General features: G+C 39.2%; 1 pseudogene; it reads left to right on the plus strand.

Moving 5' to 3' along the window:
• Positions 1-7,436: 7,436 nt before the first annotated feature.
• On the plus strand, positions 7,437-18,115 carry LOC138057968 (SE-cephalotoxin-like; annotated as a pseudogene).
• Positions 18,116-18,535: the final 420 nt, after the last annotated feature.

An 18,535-nucleotide genomic window follows, 5' to 3' on the forward strand; every position in this document is an offset into this window, starting at 1 on the left:
AAAACTTCTCGAGGCAGAGTAGAGAACCAACAAAATCTACCCACATATGACCTCGGATCTGGGAATCGAAGCACGGTCCACATTCTGGGAGGCGAGTGCTCTGACACCACTGCGCCATCCCTGCAAAATAGTCCTGCAATAATGATTGTGATGACCAAATATTTGGATGAAAATGTCGCATTCTCTTGGCGCTCGAGGTTGTGTTTTTCTGTTTTTCTCCATTTTTGGAGTTGACTGGGTTTTTGGAATGTACTTTTCCCGCTTAGGGTCAAACAGCCTGCGTAGCGGCCCAAGGGGAGGGGAGGTAAGGAATGTGAGTTTACAAACTACAGTCATCTCTCGTTATAGCGGACACCCTCGGGACCACGATTTGGTGTCCGTAATAGCAAGAGTCCGTAATAGCGGGGTGCGTGAACATTTTTATTTTAAACCATATTTACAGAAGGGGGTCACAGGTGTGTTCATTTTCATTAACTCCAGTACTTTTTCAGACCCGTTGTCGCACGCAAAGAGCGTCAGAACTTTATTTACAAACAGAAGAACTTAACAGAACAGGAGTTACGTACCCATTGTGTACAGTACTAAGTACGTAAAAAACCGTCATCGTATCTTGCAGCAATGCCCATCATCATTTTGGTTTCCTACTGTACTGAAGTACAGTAACCTACTTTTCTAAAAAAAATTATTTTCAAGGAAAAACCTGAACATCAGCTAGTGATTGCATCAGCTATCACATTGCCTTGAAATATTGTTCCAATCGGCTCTGTGTACTTCTCCTTTGAATTGCAACTTCCCCCACTTTATCGCCAAGGAGACTAAATTCATTAGCAACTTAAACTCCCCTCTATGGATAAAAAAAAGCAGAAAAAATAGACTTGATATGTATGCAAATTTTCCAAGATGCTGCTCGGTGTCCGCTATAACGAGAGAGAAAAAAATAAAATTGTAACGTTGGGACCGAATAAAGTGTCCGTAAGTCCGTAATAGCGAGAGTCCGTAATAGCGGGAGTTTATTTCAGTTAAACGTCTGTAACTTTCGCCGGGGATTTAGCTGCTGTCCGTAATAGCGGGGTGTCCGTAATAGCGAGGTGTCCGCAAGGCGGGAGTTGACTCTATACTGGTCAGTTGCTTCCCCGCTCAATATAAAATAAGGACTGCGGACTGCTGACCCAGGTATAAAACGCGGACTGCGGATCGTGTATAAAACGCGGACCAGGTATAAAATGCAGGCTGAATTCAAAACACTGTGAAAAAGGCACAGAGCAACGAAATAGCGATAGACTGACGACGTGAATTGAAGTCCGACATGAGAATGGTGGAAAAAATGCTTCGCGCCGTAATTATTAACCATAGCGTTAAACTGGATACTTTTTGGCGCCGGTCTCAAAACGACGATTAATAGCTCACTGAAAGTGTTACTTGAAATTGCAAAACCTTTGTATGTTGTATTTATCAGAGGTAAGACACGAAAGTAATTTATGAAATCCTTCGGGGGTCACCAGATTTATGTTTAAAAATCGAGCATTTTGAAGGACTCAGTGGGAGATGCTGCTTTCAACGGAATTTATTTTGACCCGAGACCACAGCATTCACTGGAAGTGTGGATATATATTGAACATCACGCAAAGCGAAAACAAAACTATCTCGACCCTATCTACAAGCGTTCTTATGTTCCCACAAAAAATTCACAAATATTTACTTATGTGCATTCCGTGCACATGACGTCATGTGCCCTGTCAACAATAACAACAACAACAACAACACTTTATTCACTGTTGTACAAGCTTGAATAGATATAAATATGAAAAAAAAAAAAAGAAAAGAACTAGAATAGTTACAAATATTGAGTCTGGAGGCTAATTAACTGAGTAGTTTTCGAGTTAGCCCCCAACATGAACATATCTTCGGAACAGATTCCACTGTGATGTTTAGACGGGGGTCTCTTTTATCTATTTGCTTTAAAAATGTTTTGTTGCGATTGATACAACTTTTTGTTCACCTCAGTGTCGCACGGGTCCGTCTGTAAACAGAACTCGACCAAGAGAACAACCAAGGGCGGATCTAGGATTTTGGCTAGGGGGGTGCACATGTCAGACGTAAATGCATAGGAAGCCCAATCTTTATATGTCAGACAATGTATAGCAATGATAAATCTGTAAATGATGAGGCAAATAAAAATCTAACTTAATGCAGTTTTTGTGCTTTTAATATCCTCTAGTAGCTAGACCGCTGTCTGTTATTTAGATTTTTTATTTCGTTTGTAAATTTTAGAATTTTTTAACTAAAGCGTTTTTTTTTTTGGTAACCGAGGGGGGTGCACGTGCACCCAGTGCACCCTCCCTAGATCCGCCCTTGACAACTGTTATAATCCACGTCCTGATTTACGCGTAAACACTACCGACTTTATCTGAAGACTCTTACGGAGACTTTCGAAGTAAGGATTGCATGACGAGCCAAAACACTCTATGTGTGTGTTGAATCCATCCGGTCATCCTGGCTAGAACTACGACAACAAGAGTCAGAGGACTTTAATAAAAAAGATGGTAATATACGAAGAGTTAAAGTTGATGCCAAAAGTGCTTCCGTCCTTCTCCAAAACAATTTTTCCACTCTAGTGTTTGACTTGACTTGCGTTAATTGTTGAGTCCAGTTTACAGTGTCCCCAATTAGTGCTTCAGCGCTAGAACGACCAGACACTTAAATAAAATTCTTTTCCTTTTTAAATTCATAGAGTAAAGTGCAATTCTGAGATAATATTTCAACTCTTACTTTCTCTAGCCTAATCGATGTTGTAACTGGGCATTTCTGAGTACGTGACAATATTTTGACACGTAATAAGAGTGCTCAAGGGCTTTTTTTGAGATCTGTATCTGGGCCAGTGCAAACCTAGTTTTGTTCTATTCTCCCGTTTTTGAAAACACAGTCCATCTTTCATACCTAGTCCGCAGTCCGCGTTTTATACCCGGTCCACGTGTTATTCCCGGTCCTCAATTTTTAAGGTTAACGGTTAGTTTTTTCCAGTTTCTTGCCGTTCAACGGTTAACTCCATAGGGATCTTCATGTTATAACTGTTTACTTTATATCCCACCCCGACACCAACCATGTGGTACAAGTATATTAAATAATTCATGAAAGAAATATGGACGATGGTTTTTCTCAATGCATGTGGTTGATAATTACACATCGCTACACGGAGTTTTTGAGCGAGTAAATGTGATCTACATAACCTTACTTGCGCTTAATATCAGATCACATCTCCAAAACACAAAGAAGATTTTTCCATAAATGTTTGGGAGTTTCTTTGCGCTATATTGATCTTTCCCAAAAATACTCCTTCAAAAATGTTCACGACGTTGCAACATCTCTTTGAAGAGAGCCGGGAAGCCTCTTTCCATGTTAACAAGCTCTTATAAAAAGTAGCTTGAAAGAGAACAGGAGGCGGGGATGATGGATATTCACCAGAACTTACTCAATGATTCACGTGTCCAAACATTTTAAAAGACATTCGTTGAAATTTATCCCTTCTATTGTTAATAATTAACTCAAGGTCTGATGATGTTGACTCCTGCAAATACAGGGGCACCCAACGTCAATTTTCGGAAAATATCCGGTTCGGAAGACAATTTGATATCTAGAATTTTCGGAAGATTTGTTGTAAAATTTCTTGCTTGCCTGCCTGTCCTGGGATTTTCGAACATCTGAAAATGGTATAATTGGCCATTTTTAATGGATTTTTACCCTAAAAAGGTTACCTAGAATTTTCGGGAGCCTTTTTTTTCTGGCTGAAATTTTCGAAAAGGTCACTAGACTTTCAGCTAGGAAATCCGAACAGATAATGAATTTTTAGGGGATAAAAATATGCCTATATCTACCGTTTAAATACTAAAATACGTTTAACAGTGCTATGATAAGTGGTTTTGAACTATATTCTCGTTGGGTGCCCCTGAAAATAAGACACGCGTTAAAGATAAAGTGAAATAATATTATTGTGACTGACTTCTGTGGATCTGAATATTGAGGAACATTAATTTTAATTGCAATCGCCATTAACTTAAAACATTTTGTCTTTCTTCCTTTGTATAAAGAAAGTAAAAGGCCAAACCGTTAAATATTGTGTACTTATTACCAGTGTGATTTCAGGTTAAAGTGAGGTTTTATCACGCTCAAGACTTTTTAAATTTTGGGCCAAAACGTATTACATTTACTCATAGGACCAGAAGTTATTACGCTTAGGAGCTTTGTTACATTTAGGGAGAAATTGTATTACAGTTAGGACCTTTATTACATTTGAGACCCCAATAAGGCTAGTGGGGTCGAGCAAATACAGAAACAAATAACTCAAATAAGCATAATACGGTAAGAATCGCAACTGGCCGGAGGCAAGGCAACTGACTATTTACAAGGATGACCGAAGAACTGAACCGGCAAGAAGGAGATTTGAACCAGGGGTGACCGTGTTAAAATTCAGCGCCCTAACCGCTCGGGCATCCTGCCTCCATACTTTTAATGGGTGATAGCAGCGAACCTACATCGCCAACAATGCTATTGTCTTTGGCGACATGTACTTGCAGTGCCGAAATTCATAAGACCGGGCATCAGAGATTAGCAAGTTGAGAACTGATTGACTGTGATTGGTTAACAGTTTCTTGCTCTGTTGCTCCGCCTGAAATTAGAAGGTGTCAATCAAAATCTCAAGTGTGAGAAGTTGCTCTCAAGTCACTGTCAATCAAAATTATAGATGCGCGAAGTGATGTCCAGAAATTTAACAATGCCATCTTAATGTACAGCCGCGTTTTTGCACGGAATAATCGGGTTCTCGACATCATCGCAAGCTCTGAGAGCTCTTCAAAACTTAGAAAACAAGGTTTTTAAGCTGTGCTGACAACTGAGTGGCTTGCGTTCTTTGATTTACAGGCACTTTGGAGCCGACCGGAAGCAGTTAAACGTTCAGAATTTTTATTACATGCACTTTGCCTAGTTGACCGATTTCAGTTTTACAAAGCAGATAACGGAATTTTCATATTTACGAGTCGGTAAGAGCAAAACGCAATCAGAAGCCACCTAGGGAGCAATCGCATGGTTGCTAAATAATTTAAATTCAACTAATTCAGTCTTGTTCCGCTTTGGATCACTCGTTCGGTTTTGATTTTCATGCTTACCCACGTAACAGCGCACTTTGTTTAGTTTATGCGTAAGAATATTAACAAATTTCGTTACTGGTTAGTCTATCCGCGAGTGACCCAAAATAGTAATCCCATTGGGAACAAGTTTTCATTTGCACGATGAATATTCAAATTTGGATCCGTTTTTTGACATCAAAAAGTAAGCGCATAATTCCAACGATTCAGTTAATTCGTTACGATCAGCACATCGAAGCGCGTTAGGAACCCATCTGGCTTTTACGCCTCGTTATTCGATGACTTTCGAGATCTAGATCGCAGTTCGAAATATCGACCAAATGCAAAGCGAAGTGTCTACGAAGTTGAGCGTGTAGTGGCGAAACGAATCCAAAGAGGCAAAGTAGAGTACTTCATCAAGTGGCTAACCCGCTTTACTTAAATCACTTCCTGATAAATTTATTATATTACATTACAATAATGATTACATTATATTACTTTGCATTACATTGCATGACATTACATTACATAACATTACATTGCCATTCATTACATTACATTACGTTACATTACATTCGTTACATAACATTACACTACATTGCATTGTTTTTGAGTCTGAACATACTAGACTCAGCAGGACCATTTGAGAAATCATATGGCACGCGCCTGATTATTACATAAAAACCGACTAGCAGTTACTAAACTATTAACGTCACGATGGGAATTAATTTTTCTATTTTATAGCTAAAATTAGATATATTTGATTTGAGCCGTATCCCCTCTAACACAGAAGATTAGACAGTTGTTTTTCTTCCCATTGCAAATATTGGTAGATAATTTGTCTTCCGCTTCACGATCTCCAAAAAGAAGGTGACTTTAAACGAAGTCCTGAAATCCTGAAAAATTTTCAGGCTTCTCGACGCAATAGAAATTTGCGCTCATCACTGCGAGACAACATGGTTTCATTTGATTTCATACCCGCAGTGCAATATATGATGTATTTCATATATATCTTTCACTCATAATTACTTATCACGGGAAATTGTGAACTCAGAAGTGACCAGTGGCTTCATAGCGCGGTTGGTTAGAGCATCGCACCGGTATCGCGAGGTCCCGAGTTCAAATCCCGTTGAAGTCCTGAAAATTTTTCAGGCTTCTCAACACAATAGAAATTTGCGCTCATCACTGCGAGACAACATGGTTTCATTTGATTAAAACGAACAGACTAAAAACAATCGACTGGCAGCTGCGAAGGTATTTACGCCGTGGTGGGCTTTATTATTTTATAGACTCAATTAGATACATTCCATTTTAACTATGTTACCTCTGACACAGAAGATTTTCTTCCCATTGCAAACACTGGTATATAATTCAGTTTCCGCTCTACGGTTTCCAAAAATTAGGGAGGCTTAAAATGAACAGACTAAGACTAAAAAATCGACTTGCAGTTACTATAGTATTTACGCTATGATGGCATTTTTATTTCATAGGCTCAGTTAGATATATTCGATTTGAACTGCATTACCTCTGACACATAAGACTAGACAAGTGTTTTTCTTCCCAATGCAAACATAGCAGTGTCCAAAAATAATTGAGACTTAAAATGAACAAACTAAAATTTAAAAATGGACTTCCAGTTACTATAGTACTTACGCCATTATGGATCAGTTATTTTGTAGACTCAATTAGATGTATTTGATCTGAATTGTATTACTTCTAACACAGTAGGTGAGATAAGTGTTAATCTTCCGAATGCAAACATTGGTAGATAATTCAGTTTCTGCTGTGCAGTCTAAAATTAAGGAGACTTAAAAATTAACAGATTTGATTACAAAGCTGTTTGTGTAAAATTAAAGAATACAATACGAGCCGGTTGATTTCCTGGAATGGCCTTTTGCGAGGCCGAATTTTATTGAAAATTCGCACTCATGAAAATTTTGCCGGAGTATTAAAACTTCCTTGTTTCGATTGACACATTTTATATCGTTCATCAATTGAGGATGAGCCGCAGCATTCGAAACAGGAAAGCCATATCAATGATATCGAAAAACAAGTTACGCTTTTAATTGCTTGAAGAGTGTTTCATTTTCTTACTCTAAAGCAGAGACGGGGCAGAGGACTAATCAATGATGATTTGAGCCAACGGAAACACGTTTTCAAATGTTTACGCTGCCGCAGGCAATTGGCAAAAGTGTCAAGGAAGTACATTGTCAAGTGCCTTGTTGACAAGCGGATTATCAATCATCCCCATTAGTAAGTTCCTGCTTTTCTCCTCGTGAGGGTATAAATATTAGATTTGAATGTGGCCATACCACCAGTTCATTCACTAGAGTGACTTTTGCCGTGAACATTTTTCAACAGGTGAGTTCGATGGAATATTTAGACCTATGCAAAACTTAACTTTGCTTCCGTATTTTTAGAAACGGTAACCTTTCAGTATTCCCTGTTAGTTACTGACGGTTTCGTTTTTGTGTGAATTTTGCGGTAGACCCCCCATTTTGGTGACCTATTCTAAATGTACCGTCGGTGATACGCTTAGTCTATGCTAAATGGCTGCGATAGTCGCTCGGCTTCGTACTATGTGTAGCTAAAAAATTGCCTTGAAAAAATGATCGTTGCCTATAGTTTAGGAAATTTATACAAAAACGTTACCACCGAGTGAGTTACAGCTCTAAGAAACTTACCTGTTTCTCTTCGGTCAGAATTAAACTTTTGTTACGCCAAAAAAGCTTATAACGACGGAAACCAACCTCTTCTGCCTTTGAAACTGATTAGAAAATTAAATAAAACAAGACGCTCTAGAAAAGCGTACACTGGGTTGCCTGTGGTACGTGTTACACAAAAACAGAATGCACTGAATTGGGTGGTATTGAACTGCAGGGTTCCAGTTAATTTTTTCAAGTGGGGGGTCATTAAGACCATTTGAGGGTCACCCACATTTCGCGCCAGCAGAGGCCCTTTGGGTCACACGTTCACACCTTTAATTATTTTGTAATATCCTGTCCCATTTTGAGGTCTTTTAGTTTTTTAAGCTTTCACCTTGTGTCAACTGAATGAACTACGAGAAAGAATGTTAATCGTTCGTCGTTTTCAGAGTAAAACAACGTACTTTTGCCAAGAAACTTCCGTCTTTGACTTTTTAATTTTGTTGTAATATTTAACTGAATATTTACATTTCATCTGTCGTGTTAGGAAGCCTTCTTTGTCTGGTTCCTGAGAAACGTATCTATTATGACTTCAGGGTGAACTAGTTACACAATCGCGAGGTTGAGTGGCCATATAATTGAAAATCTGAACATCTATGAGATACAAATAAAGACTTGCGAAATATCGCAAATCACAATGCTGACAAGCACAAAAGCAGAAAAAATGGTTAATAAATCAAAATTTTGTTACTATCTGAATGTTTTTGTGCTAGAGTAAAGAGATATATTGTTACGCAAATGATGTAATTCCATGACACTCAAAATTCGCAAAAAGCGTGAGTTTCATGTAAAAAATCTTCTCACTAGTAAGTGGTAGCAATAAATTGGATTAACCAGGAACTTAAGGAAATATTGTTGCCTTCCCAAATAAACTTCATTTTACACTACAATGACAAAATCATTTGTCAGAGAAATAAATTCCTGTCTCCTCGCGTAACACATTTCAACGCACGTATGCAAATTTATTAACTCATTTTCACCGCATCCTGATTTCCCCGAAATTTTTCCTCTTTCAAATATCAACAAAAATCTTATTTCTCTTCAAGAGTTCCATCTTTTATGTTCAAATAACCGCTAAAAGTAACGATTTTTTAACGACCTGTCCGTAGATTTTTTTTTTCATTTTTAATATGCTTTGCCAAAATTTGCCCAACAATCAAAACACAAAAAAAGCAACGCACGCAACAAATTTAGTCGCATTTACCTCTTCGTCGAATTCTCATGCTTACTTAACACAGGAATTTTTAGATAAAAATAAACGATAAACGATCTATCCGTATTCCGCAGATATTTTTGCATAATTTAATATTCTCTGTCAAAATTTACACAACAATCAAAACACAAAAATAGCAACGCACGCAACAAATTTAGTCGCATTTACCGTTTCGTCGAATTTCCATGCTTAGCACAGGAACTTTTAGTTATTGTGAAAATCTTTCTCTATTCGATAGCAATCAGACTGTCAAATTTTAGGGAAATCGACCGGTCTGCGAATATTTTATGAGTTTTTTTCAATGGGATGTCAAAAGGCCAAGTGGATGTTATGCATAATCGGGCATGTTCGGGTGATCAAGTTGTGCGTGTTACCCGTTATAAATATTTCTTCACAAAATGTTCCCGAATCGTCAAGTATCACCACAGAAGACAAGGACATCATTCTAAAAGCTTATTCTACGCAAAAAGTAGGTTCTGGAGGTAATTTTGAGAGTGGAAATCACGAGGAATGGTATATCTAATTAAGTTAACACAACAGAAAGACGCCAAGCTCGTTTTGACACGAAAATGCTTTACTATTGCCATAAAAACTATCCAGTTAAGCTCGCATATTACAAAACACGATGAATTCATAAAGACCACCTTTTCCAGCAAAATATTTTATGAAACAAACAGCATACTTGCTATTAGAGGCAATCTTTCCTTGAAAAAATTCTTGGCCGCCACATTCCTTTTTTTTTTTTTACCTCAAGACTGTGCAGAGAACAGAGATCACTGATCCACTTAAGGTGTTCGATTCCTTCTCTGTCTTTGTTGAACCCGAAAGTTACCAGAGAATTTTCTATTTGGTTTCAATGTTCTACATAACAGCACACTTGGTAAAATATTAGAAATACAGCTCACCTTGATTTCGGCTCGACAAACGATAGTTGTTGTCGAAATCCATTACTCCTCGCTTTTAAGATTCCAGACATTTATTTTTCACTCCCTGTCATATTTATCAAATTGGTGTTCCATTCTTGAATGTGCTCCATTCTCGCATATTACAAAACATGATGATTTCATAAAGGCCACCTTTTCCAGCGAAATATTTGTTTGAAACAAACAGCATGCTTGCTATTGGATGCAATGTTTCTTTGAAAAAACTCTTGGCTGTCACATTTAATTTTTTTTTTTTTTTACCTGAAGACTCTGCAGAGAACAGAGATCACTAATCCACTTAAGGTATTCGATTCCTTCTCTGTCTTAGTTGAACCGGAAAGTTACCAGAGATTTTTCCATTTGGTTTCAGTGTTCTACATAACAGCACACTCGGTAAAATATTGATTATTTTGATTTCGGCTCGACGGACGATATTTGTTGTCGAAGTCCATTACTCCTCGCTTTTAAGATTCCAGACATTTATTTTTCACCCCCTGTCTTATTTATCCAATTGGTGTTCCATTCTTGAGCTCCATAAGGGTATATTTTGTTTAAAATGAGCTAAAACGCTATGCGCGTTACAATGATTTTGGACGCCATTCGAGGTTTAAGAATTAAATGTTCTTCTGTTTGCACTAGGGAAATCTACGTATTACCCTAGCCCCCTCAAATCTAACAAAATGCGCCCAGAAGACTAAATGCACAAAGAAACCACTTAGGAGGGGAGTGACAGGCAAGACTTTTCCGGGACACGGAAACAAATTATAAATAATAATAATAATAATAATAATAATAATAATAATAATAATAATAATAATAATAATAATTAGACGCTGCATTAGCGTACACTGGGTTGCCTGTGGTACGAAAGGATTCAGTTGGGTGGTATTAAACTGCAGCGTTCCAGGCATTTTTTTTTTCAAGTCTGGGGTTATTAAGACCATTTAAGGGGTCACCCAGAAGTCGTACCAGCAAAGGCCCTTTGGCTCGCACGTTCAAACGACAAAACAAATCCTTTTCTGAAGTTAAAAACCTGGCTACCGGCCAATTAATCATTTGTCAGAAAGAAAAAATTCCTGTCATCTTTAGAAAAAAATAGACATGCATTGCTTAAGTGTGGTACTGAAGTAACATAGCGCTTTATTCCATATTGTCAACTGAGCTGCGTCTTGTCTTCCAGGAGATTCACGTTGTCTTTGCGTAATATGTAGGTCTAACAGTACACGATATTGTTTTGGTATTGTATATTGTAGTGCCATGGTAGAAGTCTTAGATAAATATCCCCCTGAGAAGACATGTGGTTACTAGCAAAGTTCTGAACCCAGAGAGATTGAAGAAAATAAAAGGGAATCGAGAAGCATTGGTTTCTGGGCTGACATGTTGATCATTTTCAAGTTCCCTCACAAGTTCTTTTCACCACAAGTTCAAGCGTGCACTCTGAGCATCTGACAACTTTGCAAAAAAATTCGCTGAAGTTATTCCTGTCCGGCGGGGTAGTATCTGGATGGGCGACCTAAAAATATGCCACCTCGTAACAGAAGCATAGCACCGAAACTTCTATTTTAACGCTAACAAATGCGAACCAAGCAAGGTACAGATTTTGTTAGCTTGCTTTAGGAAGAGCAGAAGGAAGTTTTTAGGACGGTCGATGGAGAATAAAATATTTTTTGCCATTAGTAACAAAATTTACGACATGAAAACAACATTAATTTTGAACCACGAATATAAAAAGTTGCCATAGCGAAAAAGAGACCATTATGACGTTATCTTAATGGTTGTTTATGACAAGGTTTTTGTTTAAACAGTGTTACGCATGCTCAGGCGGGAGGTACCTCGTAGTTCACGTTTTCTTCCAGAGACATACATATATAAGCGCGCGTTACATCACGCTCATCCCTTTTCAGCTGCACACCATCACAATTTGCTCATCTATTGGAACTCGGATTGTTCGCAATTTTGCACCTACGCCCCTACCGCCTGCCTGTGAACCATTCTTTTCTTTTTGTTTGTAGTCGGTGGCGGTCCCCCCCCCCCCCCCCCCCCCCCACCTTTGCTGAAGAGTTGTTGTCTATTTTATTTCCGGTAGGTGTGAGAATTAAAATTCGTCACCTTTGGTGGCCAAGAATTATGCCAAACAATGTTGATTCTGTCATTGCTAAAGAAGCCCTTCAGCAAACTAGTGCGCCGCCATGCAGTCCTCGTTTATTCGTTTAACTTTTCAGTACCCTTGCAACCCACTACTACAAAACGCCTTGTTATAAAACATTTTGGGAGATTTTTGCTAAGTTGAATTTTATTTTACTTTTGGCAGTACCGAGTAAATCGCAAAATCGACAGGATCAAGTTACCGCGACGTGTTTATTCGCGAAACAGTGAAAGATCTGTGTCAAATGATGGCAAGATACCGGGTTTTTGTTTTTATTTGTTTCCTTTTTCTTTCAAGTGTTATAAAGTTTGACAAGAAATGTGCGAATTCAACCGCAAAGATCTGAAAGATCACAATCGCTAAACTCTTGAGGTTGACCATTGTTTCTGCAAAGTCAAAAATTTACTCTCCAAGACGAGGTTATTGCATGGTTTTGGGAATAGCAGCTACTTTAATATTCATGAGTGTCACAATTTTTGGCCGGTTTTGGGGCTCATTTTGTTGAAACTCAAGCACGCTTCCAACAGACCTGTTTATTTTCGTGACTTATGCGCTGCTTACAGTGCACTACCACAAAAATCCTCCCCACATTTCAACACACGTATGCAAATTTGTTAAGCTCGAAAATTACACATGATAAATTTACAAAAGGTGGAAATTTCACAGAAGTCTTTTCCAACGAAATATTTATTAAAACAAAGAACATACTTGCAATTAGAGGCAAAAAAAACCCTTTCTATTTCAATTGCGTGCGTGCAAACAAGACACAATCGGTGTCACAAAATTAAATCAACTTGTGACAGTTCACATCAAACCCTTTTCGAAAGAACCTTGACCGTAAATAATAAAGCTCAAAAGAGACAACAAGCTTTCATTCAAATAATTTTTCACTGTCACATTTCCATTTCTTTTTTTGAGTACAAAATGAATGTAACTTGCCAGACAACTAAGATGCGACTTCAGTAAACGCTGTGATGCATTCAAGGCGTTCGATTCTTTCGATGTTTGTTAAATCCATAAAAGAATTGCCATTTGATTTCAGTGTTGTATATAACACCAAGTGAGTAAAAGATTAGAAGCAAACTAAGCTTACTTGATATCCAACGGCGAAAAATGAAATTGTTGTCGAAGACTATTACTCGTTGCTTTAAAGATTCCAGATATTTATTTTTCAACGCCTGTGTTGTTTATCCAATTGACGTTCCATTCTTGAGCTTCATAAGGGTATATTTTGTTTAAATATGCACTAAAACGCTATTCGCGTTACACTGACTTTCGACGCGATTCCAATAGGCCATTTCCGAGTTCAAGCCAGCCTCATCTTCAAAGCGAGTCTAAGTGCGAATTTTTTGTTATGAAAATTAGTTTTCATTCATATGTAAAGTAGAACTAATTACCATTACAAAAACTACGCACTTAGACTCGCTTTGAAAAGGAGGCAGACATGAACTCGGAAATGGCCTATTAAATGTCCTCCCGTGTGTACCAGAGAAAATTACGCATTACCCCAGCCCCCTCAAACCTAACAAAATACGCACAGAAGACTCTATGCTCAAAGACGCCACTAAGCAGGGGAGTGACAGGCAAGATTTTTAGCGAGACGGAAAAAAAATTAAAAAAACACGGAATTAAACCCCGATTCCCCCTGAGTGTGGAAACCCAGTAATGATTTTTTTCTTTCTCTTGAACTTAGTGTGTGAACATATTTCTAAGCAATCTCGAATTTGACACTTTGATCGAAATCAAACTAGGTGACAGAAGGATTATGATGATGTCGAACCGTCGCAACGAAATTGGAAAGATGTTAAGACCGATTCCGCTCAAAGTTCGAGCAAGCAATCACTGCAAAATTATTTGCTAAAGATCTACTCATAGCATCATAACGTTGGGAACAACTCCTTTTAGTTCATTTCTCTAAGTGATTCCGTGATTGAATTCTCAAGCATTCTCGAGGAAGTTAATGTCAAACTTCGTAAGGATTCTTAAAACGTGTGTAATTGTATCTTTAACTCGAAACGTCTGTATTTATTGAAATATTGATAACTTCAAATCCAATTTTCCCTCGCGGGGTCAGTTTGAGAGCTGTCGACTCGATAAGTTCTTCTTAGCTGTATTTAAAATATTACCATGCCATGAGGTTTTTTTGGTAACTTAATTTTTGCCAATATTGCTCGATTTTTCTGGGGAAATCATCTTACGGACATCTCCTATACAGCAGGTATTTGGGCCAACCTGTTTCGATTCTTGGATTTGTCGCTAGCAGTGCGAACATCACGCTGGATGAAATGAAACGGTATCCTGATGGCCCGATTGTTCTCTTGAATACAAAATTCTTTCTTAAGGTCAGGTTGATATAAACTCCAGTCCTAAAAGGAACTCTTATTATTTTAATGACCGACTTCCCTGGCTAGAACGATCCTGCAAATAGAGCGTTTTTGCTGTTGTTTCCGCTCAAGTCTTTCCTCCGGATTACGGCTATTTTACTGAGCCAGAGACGCACCCTCTTAGTGTGCTCTTATCGGAGTTCGGTCAGGTTCGTCAACCTCTTGTTTCCGATATTTTTTTAGACGAAAACCATTCTTGTGATAAGTCGTTTCTCATAATTGATCTTCGCCAAATTTGCCCTTTCTCCAGGAAAGATGAGTTTTGCGGCGATGTATTGAAACGTGTTTTAATTTCTTTCTTATTTCTTTGCAGTATAATTGACGCAGGATTTGTTCTCGCCAGAGGAATGAGGGAGGTAGTTTGGTTAGCAGAAATTCTGTGGGTTTCATGGTTTTTCTGTTCAGTAAGTTCCGGGTTGGACCCTGGAGAGCAGGCCAAGGTAACTACGGCTCTTGAAACAGCTCAGTTTGTACTGAATTCAATTAACGAAGATTATACAGCTCAAGTAAAGGCCATCAAAGAGTTGCAGAAGGTTTCGGCTCAAACGAAAAGTGCTAAACTATTGGAGAGGCAGACGAAATTAGCCAAGATCGGTTCCAAAGTTGACAAAGCTCTCAAAGCAGTGCAGGCTGCATCTGCTATTGCAAGTTTTGTCTTTACCTTCTTCATGCCAAGTGAGCTCGATGTTATCACGGACTTGATAAACAAACGCTTCAACGAAATCAATAACAAGCTCGATCGTCTGGACGAGAAACTCGACGAGATAGAGAAATCTATCAAGGTGAATACTGCTTTCAACACTTTCTTGTCTGCCTGGATCAAATGGGAGTATAAATCGAGGAATGGAGCCAAGAAACTAGCCGGCATCCGCAAGCTAATGGGGACTAAAATACGAAGAATAGACCAAGTAAAGCTCGCCGAAGAATACGTTAAATACTACGAAAACAACAACTTGGATGGCAACCTTCTGAACCTCTACAGAATGGCAGCCCTCCCAAACGCTATTACCCAACGAAACATCTTCGACCTATTTATTGCTCAATTTGGCTGCGACATAACGAAGCTGTCAGAATTAATGATCCTCGTCAAAAACATAATGACCAGCGCTGCCCAGCAGAAAATGACCTACTATTATTTCAAGGGTTACCAAAGCAGAGCCAAGAACAGTTTCAAAGACATCCAAAGTTACTTTTTCAAAATTCGTCGAGCCTTTGACGATCGAGTCTGGCACTGCAGAAGAAACTCTCTGAACCACGCTAAGACGGATGCCAACAAGATTTTGAAGAATATGAGGGGATCTGCACAGGAGAGCATAGTTCAAGCCATCTTTAATGAACTTAAAGTGAAGTACCCTTGGTACACATGGGCTGTGGCAGCAGTCAAGAATGACCGTCCAAGGATTCGTGGTCTTGAGTTCAGAGGCAATACATACTTTCGCTTAGAAGACCGGTCGGATCCCAAGAAAGTTAAGGCGTATTTTGTGGTCCACGAGGACACAAAGTCGTCTGCAAACTGCATTGACATTACACAAGCCAAGACCTTACTGGTTTTCAAAAAATGCGACGGGTGCAATTCCGACTATATCTACGCTGCTGATAACATTCTGTCCAAGAAGAGATGCGGAAGCTCGACGCTCGAACGGGTTGCCAATATTAAACAACAGTGCTCCACATGCCGCCACTGTACCTACTGTACCAAGTATGTGAAAACGGAAGTCCGAAGTTGGGCGTTTATTGCATCAGCAGTCAACACTATCAACGACATATGTCAGTCAGACAGCTGCAGTAGTCACGGTCAGTGTAGGCAAATACCATTTACGGAAACTCACCGATGTATCTGTGAGACGAACTACGAAGGAGAATCGTGTGAAAAACGCTTAGACTTTGACGAAACCATCGAAACGCTGATCGCGGAATTAAGAAAGACTTTCAAAGTTGTAAATTACGTTCCTACCACTGTCGACGTGTTCTTCTCCATAAGGTCACTGTCCAAGAAGTTAAACATGGTTTTGCAGAAGATCAAGACCTCATTTGCTCATACGAATAACATCATCAAGCATTCTCAAATCATTTACAACGTCGAAGATATAGCCGATCTCTATGCAAAGCTGCAGAAGAACGAGATGACTTTTGATCAGTTTGGCCGAAAAATCGATAAGTATTTGCAGACAGTCTCAACCTATAAGCTACAGAACAGATTGAAAAAGATGATTCTTGGTCAAGGCACTTTAGACACCCCTGGAAATGACGTCTATAATTCGTACAAGCGAGAATACCTAAGTCACAATGGAGGTGGTTGCTCGGCAAAGTACAATGAAGATATCAAGAGTTTCAGGAACAGCTTAGCCTACTTGGACCAGGCACTTGGAGAGGCGCTGTTACTTCATCAAAAGTGGTGCTTGAAACGAAAGGAAAAACAGAAAACCTCCGCAAAAAGTACAAGAAAGAAGCAGAGTACATTCAAAACATCTTCAAAGGTCGACAGCAGAAATACAGTCAATACTGGAAAAAATACAGCTGTGGTCCTGTTAGTGTTGATGGTGCGAGAGTTTCGTGCAAGGACGAGTTGACTTTCGAAGGCATGACTGTAACTTTAACATGCGACAAGCAGAGGCGCTCGACTCCGGGACAAGTTACTTGCAAGAGGAGCAACAATATCTTGACATGGGACTCTCAACCAATATGCAAATACGTTTGGGGAACTTATGGTGGCTGGGGTCGTTGTTCCAAAACCTGCGGTGGAGGAGTCAAGTCCCGTTACAGACTTTGCTTAGGAACAAACAATGTGAATAACTGCAGAAGAGACCAGGGTGGATTAAACTACCAGACCACGAAATGTGAGACCCAAGATTGCTGCTCTGCTCAGTACGGGAAGTTCAAATGTTCCAATGGAAGATGCATACGAAAAACTTTGCTTTGTGATGGTAATAATGATTGTCTCAACAACGATGACGAAAGCAGATCTCAATGTCCAAACTACATTCGATCGGGTGACAATATAGCATTGAGAAGCAACGCCAGAGCAAATCAGTGGCTGAGTTGTTATTGCACTGTAAACTGCGGTGTTGATCGTTGCAAACTTCGAGGCTGTCCTGGAAGTCAAATGACAGGCAGCGATTGGAGATCGTGCAGCAGTGAAACATTCAATCTGTACTTGACACATTACCGTCCTGGGGAACCTGTCAGATACGGTGACTCAATCGCACTTTATTACGGTGCGGGCCACTGGCTGAGTTGCTGGGGCAGTGGCGGTGTTTGTCCCACAAGGAGCTGTCCCGGTTACGGAAGGTGGGATTCCAGAGATACAAAGTACTGTCGCGGAGAAAGATTTTGGATTTTTTCACCCGAACGTCAAGGCAGGAGGTGTTCGAGCGACATAAGAATCGGTTGTCGAGGAATGCCACTACAGAAGGGTGACAACGTCTTCATACTATACAGTATAAAGGGTGGGAGAGGATACTGGCTCAGCGAAGACGACAAGGACATCAGAACCCGCACCTGTCCTGGCCTTTACATCAACAGTGATGACAAAAAAAGGTGCAGCGCGGAAAGCTGGAACATTTATGCCCGCTAGAGGTCATGTAGACGACAAGACATTTAGAGCTGATAGTGTGATTCGTTTTTTTTTTTTTTCTTTTGCAAAAATTTTGAAACATTCCGTTTTCTTTACCATATCATCATATTCATATTTATCATGATTTAGCCGATTTAGGCGGTACGAAAATCGTTGAAGGCAAAAGGCTTAGACAAGAAGCCTGCGATAATAAATAAGATAAGAAGCATTTCTATTAAACAAATTATAAGCCCAGCGTTGTTCACACGAGGAAGGTACAAAACGACACCTTGGCGTCTGAATCGGCCTTCAACTTTTTTCATTTAAAGGGGCTATGTCATGGTTATTTTTCGGTCTTTGGGGCAAAATTGGGGTTAATTAAGAAATAAGAACATTTTTGTACTCAAATTGGACTTAGATCTCCAATAGAAAGACAAGTAAAAGTTATTTTTTTAAAGGAGACCAATGCATAATCGGTTTATAATGGTTCTTAC

This window comes from Montipora capricornis, chromosome 7 (assembly GCF_036669925.1).
Source record: "Montipora capricornis isolate CH-2021 chromosome 7, ASM3666992v2, whole genome shotgun sequence".
In the NCBI taxonomy this organism is placed as follows: domain Eukaryota; kingdom Metazoa; phylum Cnidaria; class Anthozoa; order Scleractinia; family Acroporidae; genus Montipora; species Montipora capricornis.